This window comes from Dama dama, chromosome X, assembly GCF_033118175.1.
Source record: "Dama dama isolate Ldn47 chromosome X, ASM3311817v1, whole genome shotgun sequence".
NCBI classification, from domain to species: domain Eukaryota; kingdom Metazoa; phylum Chordata; class Mammalia; order Artiodactyla; family Cervidae; genus Dama; species Dama dama.
Window position 1 is genome coordinate 160325605 of NC_083714.1, and position 17204 is coordinate 160342808.

Below are 17204 nucleotides of genomic sequence, written 5' to 3' on the forward strand. Positions count from 1 at the left end.
AGCCAGAGGTAGACCAGGCTCATCAGTACAAGGGTCTGGGCACGTCTGCCCTGGAGCTGCCCTTGGACCAGGACTGCAGCCTGTGGTTCTTCCCCCCAGTTCTCCTCCATCCCTCCTTCACAATATCAGATGCCACTGCTGACTGCAGATGCCTCTGAACAATAACAAAAAGCACCCCCATATGTGTCAAACAGCCCTCTCAAGGACAGTACCGTGGTTACCCTACTCAACTGAGACACCGTGAAAACCATACAAAATGTTTTCTTCCAAACTGTATTACTGCATCACTTTCTCAGAGTTCATTTGGAAGGTTTTACAGAGTTATAAAATATGTCTCACTTGTCTCTCTTTCTGATGAAGTGCCTACAGCGTGAGGCTTAAAAAAAAAGTGATTACAGATCATGTTCTATTCATGTCATCTTTGTTGTGCAAATTAAATTTGTTATGCCACATTAGCTCAAAGATATGAATATTTCAATAATGCTAGATCTATAAATTGCAAGGAAAATGAGTTAGAATTTTAAAATATACTCAGTTCCAAGGAAATGGATTTCTTGAGGACACAGTTTTCATCTAGAGAGGAAAGGTATTCTAAATTACTGCATTTCCAAAGTAACCATTTAATTTCATTCTCATTTTGGTAATTCATGCTTTTCAACATAGTGAAAACATTAAAAATAATCAAAAACATGAAAATGGTACTTGGATCCAATACTCTTAAGTGTTCCTAATGTTAATATTATTATATAATAACATTATTATAGTTAAGGATAACAACAATAAAATAGTTATGTGACAAAAGGCATTCTGCACTCTTTGTATATATTAACTTATCAGGATTCAGAAATATTAAAAATTTTAAGCATAATAATATCTTCTTATACATATGAACAACTTATCGATTATTCCTCTGGTAAATTAAATATTTCTAATGTTAATACTGTTATGGTGGAAAATAATCACAATGCAATAGTGAAACGGTTCTTACTATGTGACAAACAGATTTCTAGGCTCCTTATACATGTTAAGTCAGTTGGCCTCACACACATTCTGTAATTTAGGTGTTAATGACATTGTGTTATCCATAATGTATAATTTAAGGAACTGAAAAACAGAGAGGTTAAGTAACCTTCCCAAGGTCACACAGCTATATGTGGCTCTTCCTGGATTTGAACAAAACAGTCTGCACGAATGAGGAAAAGCAAAATGCTGACTTACCTTAAGCCACACCCACTAAACTTTCACTCTGTGAGTGTCTGTGTGTAAACGTTATCAATGCACATGAGAACTGAGTTATTCTACATCACACTGGTGTGAATTAAATGCACCTGAATTTTAACATCCGAATATGTACGGTCGTTGCTGAGTACTCACCCTGAATATCAGAAGCGCATTCCGTGGGCTTTGGCAGCCTGCCTCTCTTGTCCAAGGGAGTCTCTCCTCTCTGAAGAGGGCCTGTAAATGATACAATGAATGAGAAACGCCACTGGCAAAGCCGGCTCAGCGCTCAGGCCTGTCTGCTTTCAGGCCAGAAATAGAACTTTACAGATGTGCGTCAATCATTTTGCCAGACCTCTCGCGTAGTCAATTAGCAGTAAACAGTCACTGAGGACCAATCCCAGAGCTTTTAAAAGGCTACCTATGGGGACTTCCTGGCGGCCCAGTGACTGGGACTCTGCCTGCCAACGCAGGCAACACGGGCTCGATTCCTGGTCTGGGAAGATTCCACATGCCGCGGAGGCAGCTAAGCCCATGAGTCATAACTACTGAAGCCTTTGCGCCTGAAACCCGTGCTTCACACCAAGAGAAGCCACTGCAATGAGGAGCCTGCAAAGAGGAGCCCCTGTTCGCCACAACCAGAGAAGGTCCACGCAGAAGCCAGCCAAGACCCAGCACAGTCAAAAACAATTAATAAAATTATAAAACAAAAGGTTTAAGTATGACTCTAATACGGTTCTGCACTAGCAGTACTCATGTGAAAAGAATCCGATTTACATTAAATATTTATCATCTGTCCCTCTAAGGAACAGTCAATAAAATACCCTAAACTTTTGAAGATGATTCCAAGAAAAGAGCGCCCCACTTTTACAGTGACTGTGATCCAGTTCTGATAACATACTTTTTCCCCCAGTTTTATTGAGGTATGATTAGCATACAGCACTGTGTAAGTTTAAGATGCAGGACATAATAATTTGACTTATATACACCATGAAATGACCACAGAGTTGATTAACAATGTTGTGTTAGTTTCAGGAATACAGCAAACTAATTCAGTTTTGCATATATATATGTATCTACTGCGTTTCACATTCTTTTCCCATTTAGGTTGTTACGTAATATTAAGCAGAGTTCCCTGAGCTGTCCAGCAGGTCCTTGCTGGTTCTCCATGGTAAACACAGCCGTGTGTCCATGTCCATCCCAGACTCCCTGACTGTCCCTCCCCCCGTCCTTCCCCCCAAGCCCCTGCTGCACACATGTGACCATACATTCATGCTCTAAGTGTGTGTCTGTTTCTGTTTTGTAAATAAGTTCATCTGTATCATTTCCTTTTAGATTCCACGTATAAGCAATATCACATCCTATTTCTCTTTCTCTGTCTGACTGACTTCACTCAGGAAGACAATCTCTACGTCTACCTATGCTGTTGCAAATGGAACTACTGATAATGAATGAACTTTTAAACTCTTTACTCATACTCTGAAATTCCACTGGCCAGGATTCAGCTTAGGAGTCTTTTTTTTTTTTTTTTTTAAAGTTCTACCACTTTATTGCTACCAACCCATCTCCCTCCACCCTCACGTATGAAACCCCAAGGACTGGAACCTGCCTGTCTCCTCTGTCCATGGACTTTTCCAGGCAAGAATACTGGAGTGGGTTGCCATTTCCTTCTCCAGGGAGTCATGTTGTTTCAACAAGCGACCTGATGCCAGGGACTAGGTTGGGTAGGATTTCACATCATCAGCGCCAACTTAACAGAAGGCTTACACACCCCTGTCTTGCAATGGCTGGGCGGCATCTTTCTTTCTCATGAGACTCTAGCCTACCTGCTTCATTCATTATTACACCCATGAGCCTGGGAGAATGTCAAACACAGAACACTCAACAGGTGACACTGCTGAATAAATACATTCATAGATGAAGGAGACAGTTAATCAGCTCTTAACAGGACTGTGTTGAACAAAACACTTACTTGAAAGTATGAGCTCTGATGGGTGTGTTAAAAACCTTTATCGTATTACTTAATAGATAGCCTTGATCTTCATGCATTTAGTACTTCCAGCACTGACACTCATGGCGAGTCGTAATTAATAAGTATATTAAGACACAATTTCAGACAGCATGGTTGTAAAAGCCAGTACGAAGACCTCATTTAGGTGGTGGAAAAAGCCTAGCAAATAATTAAACATCCATATCTAATATAATGTTTCTCCTCTTCACAACATTCACAAGTGGACACTACTACGTGTTGACATGACGTTCATGAATCTAGATTATTGATAAGATGTCTGGAAGCGAGATATGCAAAAAGGAGTCTTACATACACTTAATATTAGGTCATCGACTGTAGAATCAATCACGTTACTGGCAGCTATTAGGCTGCAAGTGTTAGTCGCTCAGCTATGTCAACGCTTTGAGACCACATGAACTGTAGCCCACTAGGCTTCTCTGTCTGTCCATGGGATTCTCCAGCCAAGAACACTGGAGTGGGTTGCCATGTTCTTCTCCAGGGGATCTTCCTGACCCAGCGACTGAATCTACATCTCCTGCTTTGCCAGGCTGACTCTTCACCTCTGAGCCACCAGGAAGTCATTAGGTTAGGTGATCTCATATTGATGGCTTTTTATATAATGCTTTGTACCAAGTTTGAGATAGGAATCTCTATAAAGTAAATTATACATTCCATTTACCTATGCTGCTGCTGCTAAGTCACTTCAGTCGTGTCCGACTCTGTGTGACCCCATAGACGGCAGCCCACCAGGCTCCCCCGTCCCTGGGATTCTCCAGGCAGGAACACTGGAGTGGGTTGCCATTTCCTTCTCCAATGCATGAAAGTGAAACGTGAAAGTGAAGTCGCTCAGTCATGTCTGACTCTTCACGACCCCATGGACTGCAGCCTACCAGGCTCCTCTGTCCATGGGATTTTCCAGGCAAGAGTACTGGAGTGGGTTGCCATTGCCTTCTCTGATTTACCTATGAGTGTATAGTATATATATCACATGTATTAATTTTACATGGGTAGTCAATATTTTGTTTCTCTAAATTTGTATCTGTATTGTCTAAATACTTGAAGAATGTGTGTTTCTTTAGAAATTACAAAAATATTTTATTTCTTAAAATGTAAACTCTTAACAGGAGTAAAAATAACTCACTTCTCTTGTGAAATAATGATGTCCTCTTGAGAAAGCTGAGTGCTGAAGAATTGGTGCTTCTGAACTGTGGTGTTGGAGAGGACTTTTGAGAGTCCCCTGGACTGCAAGGAGATCAAACCAGACAATCCTAAAGGAAATCAGTCCTCAATATACATTGGAAGGACTGATGTTGAAGCTGAAGCTCCAATCCTTTGGCCACCTGATGTGACGAACTGACTCACTGGAAAAGACCCTGATGCTGGGAAAGGTTGAAGGCGGGATGAGAAGGGGATGACAGAGGATGAGGTGGTTGGATGGCATCACCGACTCAATGGACATGAGTTTGAGCAAGCTCTGGGAATTGGTGATGGACAGGGAAGCCTGGCATGTTGCAGTCCATGGGGTCACAGAGTCGGACACAATTGAGTGACTGAACTGAACTTGAGTGTGTGTCTGTCCATCCACAAACGTAGTTCAAAAGCCTCCTTTCATGACCTACAAGTTTGCTGTTGCTATTTAGTCGCTCAGTTGAGTCTGACTCTTTGTAACCCCCTGGACTGTTAGCCCGCCAGGCTCCTCTGTTCCATTAGCAATAGCTCTTATTATAAGAGCTCATTAATAGAGAGCTACACTCCTTAATACAGAAATTATCTTCACTTATTTTAAAAATTTAGTTTTCTTCACTAAAAACATGGTTCAAACAGTAGACTCAACCAAGTCACGGCTATTTAGAAACTCAGTGAACATTTTAGTTAAGAATAAACATAGAATCAGTCTAAACAAGTAACATACTTCACAGTCATTTGACTTTTATGCAGGACAGAACGTAATTCATTGGTACTCTACAGAGTGAAGGGCTTTCCTGGTGGCTCAGCTGGTAAAAAAAATTGGCTTGCAATGCAGGAGACGTCGATTTGATTCCTGGGTGGGGAAGATCCCCTGGAGAAGGGATAGGCTACCCACTCCAGTCTTCTGGGGCTTCCCTGGTGGCTCAGACAGTAAAGCAGCAGCCTGTAATGCGGAAAACCTGGGTTCAGTCCTTGGGTAGAAAAGATCTCCTGGAGGAGGGCATGGCAACACACGGCAGTATTCTTGCCTGGAGAATCCCCATGGACAGGGAAGCCTGGCGAGCTACAGTCCGTGGGGTCACAAAGAGTCAGACAGGACTGAGTGACTACGCACAGCAATCTAAGTCAGGGGTCCCCAACTTCTGGAGCCTAATGCAGGATGATGTGAGGTGGAGCTGATGTCATAATAAAAGAAAGTGCACATTAAATGTCATGTGCTTCAATCCACTGGAAACCATCCCCTCGCTCCCCCAGCCCCTGGAAAAACTGACTTCCACGAAACCTGTCCCTGGTGCCGAAAATGTCGGGGACTGCTGGTAGCCCCACGCTCCTCTGGCTGGTCCTTATTCTCCCAGCATTTCTAGGACAGGTCGAGAAGCTGTGCAGAATCTTCTAGAACTCCTGATGACGAAAATGACAGTGAAAGTTGCTCAGTCATGTCTGACTCTTTCCGACCTCATGGACTATACAGTCCATGGAATTCTCCAGGCCAGAATACTGGAGTGGGTAGCTGTTTCCTTCTCCAGGGCGTCTTCCCAACCCACGGGATCAAACCCAGGTCTCCCGCATCGCACGCGGATTGTTTACCAACTGGGCCACCAGGGAAGCCTGACGCTGCAGCTCAGGCTTATTTAGCCCTGGCTTTCTATTTAGGCACCTCCCTCTCCCAAACCCGCATTATGGTTCTGGTAACCTTGTGGCCTGGCTTCCCTGGCGGCCCAGCAGCAAAGAATTCGACTGTCAGTCCAACACTGGAGACTCGGGTTTGATCCCTGGGTCGGGAAGCGAATGGCAAACCACTCTAGTATTCTTGCCTGGAGAATCCCATAGACAGAGGAGCCTGGTGGGCTACAGTTCATGGAGTGACCGGTTGGGGGGGGGGGGGGGCGGGGGCGGGCGGTGTCTAGAAAGAGTCGGACGGGACTTAGCAACTGAACAAACACCACCCTGGTGGCCACATCGTGAACTTCTCAAACAACAGTCGTCCTCATCCTTGGCTACACCTTAGATTCCCCTGCCAGGAACAGTGGGCGTCAGCCTTGAGCAGGCTTTAGACTCACCTGGGAGCTATCTGTTTCTTCCTGATGGTAGTTTTGACGTCCAGGCTCCATCGCAGAGTAACCAAAAGCAGAAGAGTAAAGCTGCAGGGGTGTACATAGTACACTGGAGGAGGGTGTCCCAGGTCCCAAGGCCAAGTCTGGGGAAACGGACCTGGTCTGTCCTGTCTACAAGCTCCCTCCCAACCTGCGAGCAGAACCGGGATGAGCAGGTGGCTCTTCTATCTCAGGACCCTGTCCTCCCCCTCTCAACTGTGCCCCTGAGCGGGAGGGGCTTCCTCCAGCTGCGCTCAGGCACGGACTTGCCCTAAATCACATCCTCAGCCCCCTTCCTCCACAGGAAGAAAGGACACCTCCGAGTCTAAGCCTCGAGAATGTCCGTGCTTAATGGTTTGCTACAGACGAGCCTCTCATAGTGGAGTGGGCTGCCATTTCCTCCTCCAGGGGATCTTCCCCACCCAGGGATCGAACCCGCGGTCTCCTACGGGCTCTTTTACTGCTCAGCCACCTGGGAAGCTTCTAAAGAGCCTGAGACGGTACAGCCGGACAGCATCACTTTACCTATCCCCGTCTTTATGGCTACCATCCCTGCAAACACCCCGTGAGAGGATACCTGCTGCTCTGGATCTGGCACTGGGGAGGCAGCACAGCAAAGCAGTCAAGAGATGAATCCTAGGGACTTTCCCGGTGGGCGAGTGGTTAAGACTCCACCCTTCCAATGCAGGGGACACGGCTTCAATCCCCCTTGGGCGAACTACGTGCTGTCAAAATTAAAACATAAAAATATAAAGAGAGATGAATCCTGGCCGCCCCAGTGATCAAGCATGTGATCTCGGGGAACTTACTTTGTTTCTCTGTGCCCCAGTCAGTCAGCCTTGCTGGCTTCCCTGGTGGCTCAGTGGTAAAGAATCCGCCTGCCAACGCAGGAGACCTGGGTTCAATCAATCCCTGTGTGTTCGGTTCAATCAATCCCTGGGTGGGGAAGATCCCCTGGAGCAGGAAACGGCAACCCACTCCAGGATCCTTGCCTGGGAAATCCCATGGACAGAGGAGCCTGGAGGACTACACAGTCCACGGGGTGGGAAAGAGTCGGACAGGACTGAGCAAAACACACACATATAGCCATCCTTGAGATGCGAGCACCACGGTAGGCACCACCCCACCGGCTGTGAGGAATGTGAAATGCATTGGCACAGGCAAGGCCACTGCAAGAGGTGAACACTGAAGATCACGCAAGTGTGTGTCAAATAAACCACAACAAACACAAGCCTGGCATCAATTCTTCCCTCTTGGTACTGAAACGTGAAGCAAATAAAAAGCACCCCCAGAAAGCTTTTGGTGCTGCATAAAGGATCACAGCGATCTGCATGGAAAGTATACAACATTCTAGCATAGAAATTATACAGCACAAAAAGGTTTCAACTATCACGTGTCAACATCTGATGAACACGTACCTCGGGTGGGTGTCCAGTACAAGCGGGGTCACAGAAGCAAACTACTTGTCTATATGGTTAAGCAAAACATTAGTTTCTTTTCTAACTGAAGGAAAACCACCTTTTCAATTGTCCATGGTCATGGAATGGTGAAATGAAGTTTTGTTGTTGAGTCGCACGGCTGTGTCCAACTCTTTGCAACCCATGGGCTGTAGCCCGCCAGGCTCCTCTGTCCAAGGGACCTCCCAGGCAAGAATCCTGGAGTGGGCTGCCATGCCCTCCTACAGGGGATCTTCCCGACCCAGGGATCAAACCTGAGTCTCCTGCATTGCAGGCAGATTCTTTACTGCTGAGCCCCCAAGGAATCACCTGAAGTGAAGCTTATTTATGTTTTAAATATTACCTTATAAAAGTTTCTGTAGCCTAGAGAATCCAAATTTTTTTTAATACAACTGGAGAAAGGTGGTCATCTTTGGTGATGAACCAGGTATATAAAATTTGAGGTATATGAAAAAGTAAATAGAAATAAAATTTGGAGTGTGTGTAGGTGAAGACACGGGAAACTGCAATTTCAGCATCGCAATGACCTCTTAGAGGCCCTTGACCTTACGATTTCCCCTCTACAGCTGCTTTCTAAGTGAGCGGTGCCGGTGCGGCCACTCCGAGGACTGTCATGAACAGCTTACCTCTTGAAAATGGCCCTTCAAAGGCATGGCATCATGCTCCCTCAAGGCAAGAGAAAGAATAAAACATGGAAAAGAAAGTTTAGTGCAGAAAACGACAGCTTTGACAGGGTTCTCCGGCAACCATGTGAGAATTTAGAAAAACAAAACTTAATGTTAGGCTGGACACAGACACCCCCAAGCAATGAACGCTGTCGGAATGACTTTCAACTTGCTGCCTCTTTTATTCACAGGGAATGTGGTCCATGGGATTCTCCAGACCAGAACACTGGAGTGGGTAGCCGTTCCCTCCTCCAGGGGATCTTCCCCACCCAGGGATCGAACCCAGGTCCCCTCCGTTGGCAGGCGGATTCTTTACCACTGAGCCACCAGCGAAGCCTGAGAATGAATTCCATGTGGTCATTATTATAAATGTACCTGTCTATTGGGATCGAGAACTGTTGATTAGACCTGGGGGTCCTTCTTCCCCCAAGAAGAAATGGAATCAGTCTATACAATTCATCAAATATGGCTCCATAATGCCATCACAATGGCTTTGCTAGTAGTCTTCTGATAATTCAAGTTCTAACAGAAGATTCAGAAATCATAGCTGCCTTTCCCATGTCAGCCTGGGTCCTTTCAAAATTTCACTTTGACCTGCATTTCAGACTTCTGGTCCATTTTGCTTGTTTAATTTGTAGCTTTCCATATAGAGAATGCATCTGTATAGTTTTTAATATTATGTCACTTTCATCCTAGAAATTCTGTGAAGATGTTGTAAAAGATGTTTTTGAAACTTTATGTTACTGGTATTTTTGTTATGGCTTTAAAATAAAATATGAAATATGTTAGTGGACACTGACTAAATGTGGACTATACACTTTCCCAATTGCTCTGAAGTGAGGGATGTCGGGAAGACATTTGGGATCACTTCCCACTCTACAAAATGTTCTTGGGAGAAGGGCATTGTCAGTATTTTCACTGATGTCAAAAACAAACGTTTATTTAGCATCTACTTGTTTGACCCTACGTACAGGATGAGATGCTTGGTAGCACACCTACAGAGTCACAGCTTCCTACAGGGAAATTTATCACAGGGAAAAATTGGCATCCATTTATACCGATTTCATCAGCAATAGTCTTGTACCATTTCTAATATCCCAAATAGCCCAGATAATGCAAAAAGAAAAAAAGACAAAACTATTGTTGACTTCATGCTGAACATTTACACCAAATAGCATGCATAGCTCTTGTAAAGATATCTAAAATCGCAACTAACTTTTCAATGCATCAAACATCCCTTTTATATTCTTGTTTTGAGGAAATACTCACTGGATGAATGTGTGTTGTGAATCTTTATGTATCTAGAGGACTGTTTGCCTGTTTTACATAGAGACTGCATTCTTGCTCAGGCACTGGGCTGTGTCCGACACTTTTGGAACCCCATGGGCTGTAGCCCACCAGGCTCCCCTGTTCATGGGATTCCCCAGGCAAGAATACTGAAGTGGGGTGCCATTTCCTCCATCAGGGGATCTTCCCGACCCACGGATCAAACCCAAGTCTCCTGTGTCTCCTGCACTGGCAGGCAGGTTCTTTACAGCTGAGACACCCGGGAAGCCCGTATCAGATGCCCGTAATCTACACCATAACTATCTCAGACTGCAATTACAGGGTTGGGCTTCTGTCTTCTGCGTTTTTCAGTCACACCGTGTTTCAATTGTCCTCGCCTGCCCTTCACGCTACCCACTCCAGTGTGCCTGCCTGGAGAATCCCAGGGATGGGGGAGCCTTGTGGGCTCAGACGTCTGTGGGGTCGCACAGAGTCGGACACGACTGAGGCGACTTAGCAGCAACAGCCCGTCACTATCCTGGGTACCCCTGATGAGTGTGAGAATTTTTACTTTCTTCCAGCAAAGCACTGAGCTCATTTCTTCTCAGTTCAGTTCCGTAGCTCAGTCGTGTCCGACTCTCTGCGACCCCATGGCCTGCAGCACACCAGGCCTCCCTGGCCGTCACTAACTCCCGGAGTTTACTCAAACTCATGTCCGTTGAGTCGGTGATGCCATCCAACCATGTCAATCATCCTAAGTCGTTCCCTTCTAATTTAGACCATTATTTTCTCCAGTGCGACTCTCCACAGAGCCTGGGCTCCACGGAGATGCGTGAAGGGCCAATACTGAGTGGGACTGGGGTCACATGTGTGTGATCTGATTCATGAGCCAGCATGCTACGTTCACAGGAGAGGAAGTCCCAGCTCAGAGATGGCCACGGCTGTTGCTCAGGTGTGTCCGGATCTCTGCGACCTCACGGACTGTAGCCCGCCAGGCTCCTCTGCCCATGGGATTCCACAGATAAGAACACCAGAGTGGGCTGCCGTTTCCTTCTCCAGGTCATCATCCCGACCCAGGGATGGAACCTGCGTCTCTCATGTCTCTTACACTGGCAGGCAGGGTCGTTACCACGGCACCACCGGGAAAGCTGTTATACAGAGATGACACCTGCAAGTTGGCTTCTTTAACTCAACAAAGACTCCTCAGGTACTGCAGAGGCAATCATGGCTGAGACTGCCAGGTCTCCTCCCCGGGAAGGCCTGACCGACTAAGTCCATCTGGACTTGGCGATGCTTTCCCTCACTGCATATCCATCCTCTGGGGTACTCGCTCACCCCATCACGGGCCCATGTCATTGTGTCAGGACCGGCTGCTCACAGGGACTCTTCAGGGACACGCGTGTGAAGGAAACAGAACCAGCAGGAGTCCCTTCCTAAACCTGAGAGGTGGGCAGTGAAAGAACTTTTTCCCCTGACGTGCTGAGAGGCTGCCGGCAGCCTCCTGGGAGAGGTCCTGACTGCAGGTGGAAACCCAGACGAGAAGAGAAACCAGAAATGGCCCAACGGTGGCCTTGCGGTACCGACTGGATGCCTGATCCCGCCACCTCTACGCTTGGTCTAACCGCTAAACCTTCTGATGCTTGTCTTTTCATTGGAGGACAATTGCTTTCCGGTGTTGTGAGTTACCACTGTACAACATGAATCAGTCGTGAGTGAGTGAGTGGGTCAAGTCGCTCAGTCGTGTCCGACTCATTGTAACCCCATGGACCATAGCCCACCAGGCTCCCCCATCCATGGGATTCTCCAGCCAAAAGTACTGGAGTGGGTTGCCATTTCCTTCTCCAAAAGTGAAAGTCGCTCAGTCGTACCTGACTCTTTGCAACCCCATGGACTACACAACTCTTGGGATGCTCCAGGCCAGAATCCTGCAGTGGGTAGCCTTTCCCTTCTCCAGGGGATCTTCCCAACCTGGGGATCGAACCCAGATCTCCCGCATGGCAGGCAGATTCTTTACCAGCTGAGCTACATGGGAGTCTGCCATATGCATACATATGTCCCCTCCCTCTTAAGCCTCCCTCTCCTCCCCCCATCCCACCCCTCTAGGTCATCACAGAGCACTGCGCTGAGTTCCCTGTGCTAAACGGCAGCTCCCCACTAGCTGTCTGTCACACACGTCAGTGCATACATGTCAGTGCTATTATCTCGGTTCATCCCACCCTCTCCTCCACCGGGTCCACATATCCGTTCTCTACGTCCGTGTCTCTATTTCCGCCCTGCACACAGGTTCATTGGTACCATTCTTCTATTTAAACTGTCTTGAAGTATGAATAAACATCAAGCAGAGTTGAAACGTGAAGATACTTGCAGCCAAATTTTCTCTCTGCCTCAGCCAGTTAGATACACCAACTAAAGACTGGATGAAACACACAACCTAAAGATTCATAACTCTTCTACACAGTTATTATGTGTTAACTACCTCCTAGATGCTGGCAGCAACCAGTCCGTACGAGACAGTCCCTGCTCCAAATCAACTCTGAACACAGAAGGCGGAGGCAAAACACATCTCTCACCAAAACAAGAGGTTTGATAAATGCTGTCACAATGCCCCATGCATGGTAGCAAAGAGAAGAGTGGGATTAATATTGATAGAAGTTGTCTGAATTTAATCCAAGAGGGCCCCCTGAGACAGAAGGGTTTGTTTAGGCCTTGAAGGATAAGCAGAACTTAATAGAACAGACAAATGTGAAAGTACATTCCAGCAAGCAAAGACAGTGAGCTATAAATGGAGAGTTTATCCATCAAGATTTTTTTTTAAATTTTTTAATGCCTCCTCCAGTCTTTGTTATATATTAGACACTACATAAAGTTTATTTAAAGAGTGATGAAAGGCAATAAAGACAACTGATTAGATATATGGTATATCTGGAGGTAGGACCTTGGCCAATGACATGACCTGCTTTTATAACACTGTTCCTAATGCAAATTTTGTTCTCATTACAATAACCAACTCTACGACAACTTCCAACAAAAGCAGTCATCAGTTACCACCGTAATTGATAAATGCAGGAAGGGTTGCTTTAGTTAATTGCTACTCTTGACTTTTTTTTTTTCCTTTTCCAGATGTAAGCATGTTTCCCATTAATTAATTAACTAATTATTCCCTTTTACTATTTTGGAGGGTTTCCCTGATGGCTCAGACAGTAAAGAAATCACTTGTAATGGAGGAGACGTGGGTTCGATCCCTGGGTTGGGAAGATCCCCTGGAGCAGGAAACGGCAACCCACTCCAGTATTCTTGCCTGGGAAATCCCAGGGACAGAGGAGCCTGGTGGTCTACAGTCCATGGGGTTGCAAAGAGCTGGACATGACTGAGTGACTAACATTTGGGTTACTTTACCACTTTTTTGTAAAATTATAAACAACTAATTGTTGCCAGGGTCCAGCCTCGGCAGGATCCAGGGGGTACCCTCAGGATGAACGGCGTCGGGGAGAGGGAGAGAGAGAGAGAGAGAGAGAGAGAGAGAGAGAAGACACGTGAGACCAGCCTTGATAGGGCCAAGTCTGTGTTTTACTTTTTGACAACAGGTTTTATACCCTTACTCAGAACGTTTTCAAGGTACAAGATGCTTACTCATGCTTACACAGGATTAGTATTACATCATTTTGTTTTTTAGGAAAAGCAGGATGTTTTTTGCTTTCTAATTCTATAGTAATTCTTAGCACATGATCTTCTGGCCTTGGGGCTTATTAACATTTTATGCAGGTCAGGTGAATGTAAACCTATTTTCTGTTTCTATGGTGACCTTAACTGAAAGGTAGCAGTCTCATAGGGCAATAGTACAAAGTAGAAATATAACCTTGTTAATACAAAAATTAATCCTTCTGCAGAAGTTGTCAGTTGCGTTTATCTAAGAAGTTTACCCCACACTGACTCTGAGACTTTGGTGAGGCAGCTTCTGCCTAGCACTCCTGGCTGACAATTAACAACCATCTCATTGTTACCACACTAGGGCTAAGTTCTTATTTCTCTAGATCTTTAACTATATTAACAATAGTTTCTATAACACAACCTTAGCACATTAAAAGCAAAAACACAGCAAGCAAAACACAGCAAGCAAACGTCAACCCAATAACCACCTTTAGAATAATTTTTCTTATGTTTTCTAATAGGACTCCTTCACCCCTCAAAAAGGCTCTATGTCTATTAGGGCTTTTATATAGTCAGGTTCTTTATGCTACTTTATGATTAGGATAACATAAGCAATCATGCATATTAGTACCAAGGGCATAAATGCATTTGGCTAACAAACTACCAGCAAAGGAGTTTAAAGTAAAACACTCCTTTCACCCTGGATAATCTCAAAAAATACCACCACCTGGGAAACTTATTGCTGAAAGTTCTAAGTTGATTCTTATTTGGGAAGAGATCGGGGAAGGCCTTCTGCCTGTGTCACAGAAATTAGGGAGTAGTCTATTGAGGCAGGCATCAGAAAGACAGAGATCATCTTTAAGGTGAGTGCCAGGGGCAGCTTTTCGGAATCCCTGAAAACCTTGCCTGTCAGGCTTTCTCCTCGTGACCTTGTCATGGGTGGGATCTCGTGAGCCGGCCTTTTCGAAAACCCCTGAAAAACCTGATCCGCCTTGCCCGTCAGGTTTTCTCCCTCATGGCCTTGTCATGGGTAGGGTCTCGTGTGTTGGCTCCCGACAAATTGTGAAGACCATATACAAATTCTGACCAAGGAAAGGAATGAATGGATAACAAGGTTCTGATACTCATAATGGCCAATCAGTGCAATCCTGGACACATAATGAGAGCCACACATATTTACATATCTCATTATTGAGATTATTTCTCATTTTTGAGCCAATGTAGGGAAGGAGGGACTGTGTACAGGCTTTGGAATTAGGGAGACTGGGGCTGATCATCTCTGCCTCTGTGTGGATGTGGGAAAACCATTTTAGCTCTAAGTTCTCCTTTATCGTACATACCCACTTGTCATCACTGTTGTAAAAGTTACAAGAAGCCTTGGGTATAAAGGACTGACATGGGATAGACAGTCAGTAGGTATAATAATTATTAATAATAGAATTCCAGCAAATAGGAGTACAGGCTAAAACGAAATAGACCAGAATTTTTATTTTCTCTGTTTGAAATGAGGTGATTAGATAAGTGGATGTTTTGGCAATTACAGTATTTCTTTTGATGACAGTGTCAGTAATGATCAGATCCTGCAGTCCAAACTAAAACAGAGTGGTATTTTGGTGAATCTGATGAAGCATAAGTCACCAAAGATGACATTCTGCGTACTATTCAGCAACATCACTTTTCTGACACTGATCTAATTTCCCCAATAATTCCCTCCACTGGAAGATAATTACGTGAAGGATACCAAGAAGGCCTGTTTGCAAACATCTTTACAAATTGTGGATCTCAAACAGTCACGTCAAGGGCAGCGTTGTTTAGCAACAACAACAATGAAAAAAATTTTTTTAAAAACAGGACAAAGAATACAGATTTTCTTTTATTGGGCTTTAAAAAATATTTAGGACTCTATCCTGCACTTGGTACCCTTCTCCCACCATCACCCCCAAACACCAACACCTAGCTACCAAAGATCTAAACTCCTTTGGTATAAAAAGATATTTTTTAAGTATGAAAATTTTGAAAGCTTATCTGCTCCATCTCACACTTATGCAGAATATCAACTGCAAGCAGTATAAACAATAACAGAAACACTTGGAGAAAAAACCTTTCCATTTCGATTTCTCAGTTCAGTGTATATTGTATTTAGAACCCTTCACCTGTGAAATTAAAACAAAGTTTATACATAAAGGTTACACCTTAAAAATGCTTCTCTAATGGAAAAAGTTTGATATTTAGTTTCTAGGCTATGTGAGGATCTGTACTGTATATTTTCAGATGGATCAAACAAGTAATTGACACTTCTTAAGGACCCCTAGTTTTAAACTGTTTTGAGATGTTAATATCTTCTTCTGTTTTACATATATATACACACACACATTAAATACATATATTTGCATATATGCGTGCATGCCTGCGTGCTACATCAGTTCCGGCATATCCAGCTTGGTGACCCTATGGACCTTAGCCTCCTCCATAATGCTCCTCTGTTCAAGGAGATTCTCCAGACAAGAATAACGGAGTGGGTTGCCATGCCCTCCTTCAGGGGATCTTCCCGACCCAGGGATCAAACCTGCATCTCTTATGTCTCCTGCATTGGCAGGCAGATTCTTTACCACTAGCACCACCTGGGAAGGCTATTTATATATATACACATACATATATATATGTGTATATACATATACATACATTTATACCAAAAATACATTACATGTAGAATTCATACATGGTTTGAAAATTTTTTTTTTCCATTTAGAATAGAGTCACCGAGTTTTACTTCAAGTGGTCAGTTCTTCTAGCTTATTTCTAACAGACAGAAAACAGGTGTAAGGGAAAAGGCACTTATACTATGAAGAACAGTTCTGCTTGCAAGATTTAGAAATTCAGTTTCAACTCATTCAAGAAAACAAAGAGAAAAGGGTGGGTGTGGTATGGGAGGGAGCCAGGCGGGATCACAGTTGCCTCCTCAGGCCCAACAAATGCCATCACACCTCCTAGGCCAGCTTCCCTGTCTGTGTCTCCCAGCGCGGTGCGGTGCTGAGCTATGCTCACTCGCTCAGTCATGTCTGACTCTCTGCGACCCCATGGCCCCCAGGCTCCTCTGTCCATGGGATTCTCCAGGCCAGAATACTGGAGTGGGCAGCCTTTCCCTTCTCCAGGGGATCTTCCCCAACCCAGGGATGGAACCCGGGCGTCCCGCATTGCAGGTGAGCTCTTTACCAATGAGCCCCCGGGGAAGGCCCGGCTCTGCGCTAACTCCCTCTAAGCGGCCTTTATTCCCAGGCTGGCTCCCGCCCTGTGGTCTCATTCACCGCCTGCCCGTCCTCCTGAAGGACGACAACCCGTGGGAAGGAACGCAGCCTCCGTCTCTGTGGGTTCCCAGGGCATGTTCTACTCCAGGACTGCAGAAGTGCCTTCCTCAGGACTCCATGGTGGTCTCGACACAAGGGATGCTTTCGCCAGGCCAAGGCAACCTGTGGTACCACCGTGATGCCCTGGGGCAAGGGCGCTGCTGTGTGGGCCAACGCTCTGGCCACAACCCCCAGGAACCGAGGCCTGTGTATTTCCTCTTTCAACTCCATCAGGCTCAGCATGCAGAGCTCTGGGAGGAGGTGACAGGGGTGAGCAGCTGCCACATGGAGGACCATAAGGGTGTCACACGAAT

At 45.3% G+C, this 17204-nt stretch overlaps 1 long non-coding RNA gene across 5 annotated transcripts in view; it reads right to left on the reverse strand.

The window, feature by feature from the left end:
- LOC133052266 (uncharacterized) overlaps window positions 1-17204 on the reverse strand; it is a 462497-nt gene that overhangs the window by 442265 nt on the left and 3028 nt on the right. For all 5 annotated transcript variants that reach the window (XR_009692011.1, XR_009692013.1, XR_009692010.1 and 2 more), the window contains exon 3: window positions 1375-1455. This is a non-coding gene — a long non-coding RNA (uncharacterized LOC133052266). The remainder of the gene's footprint in view (window positions 1-1374; window positions 1456-17204) is intronic.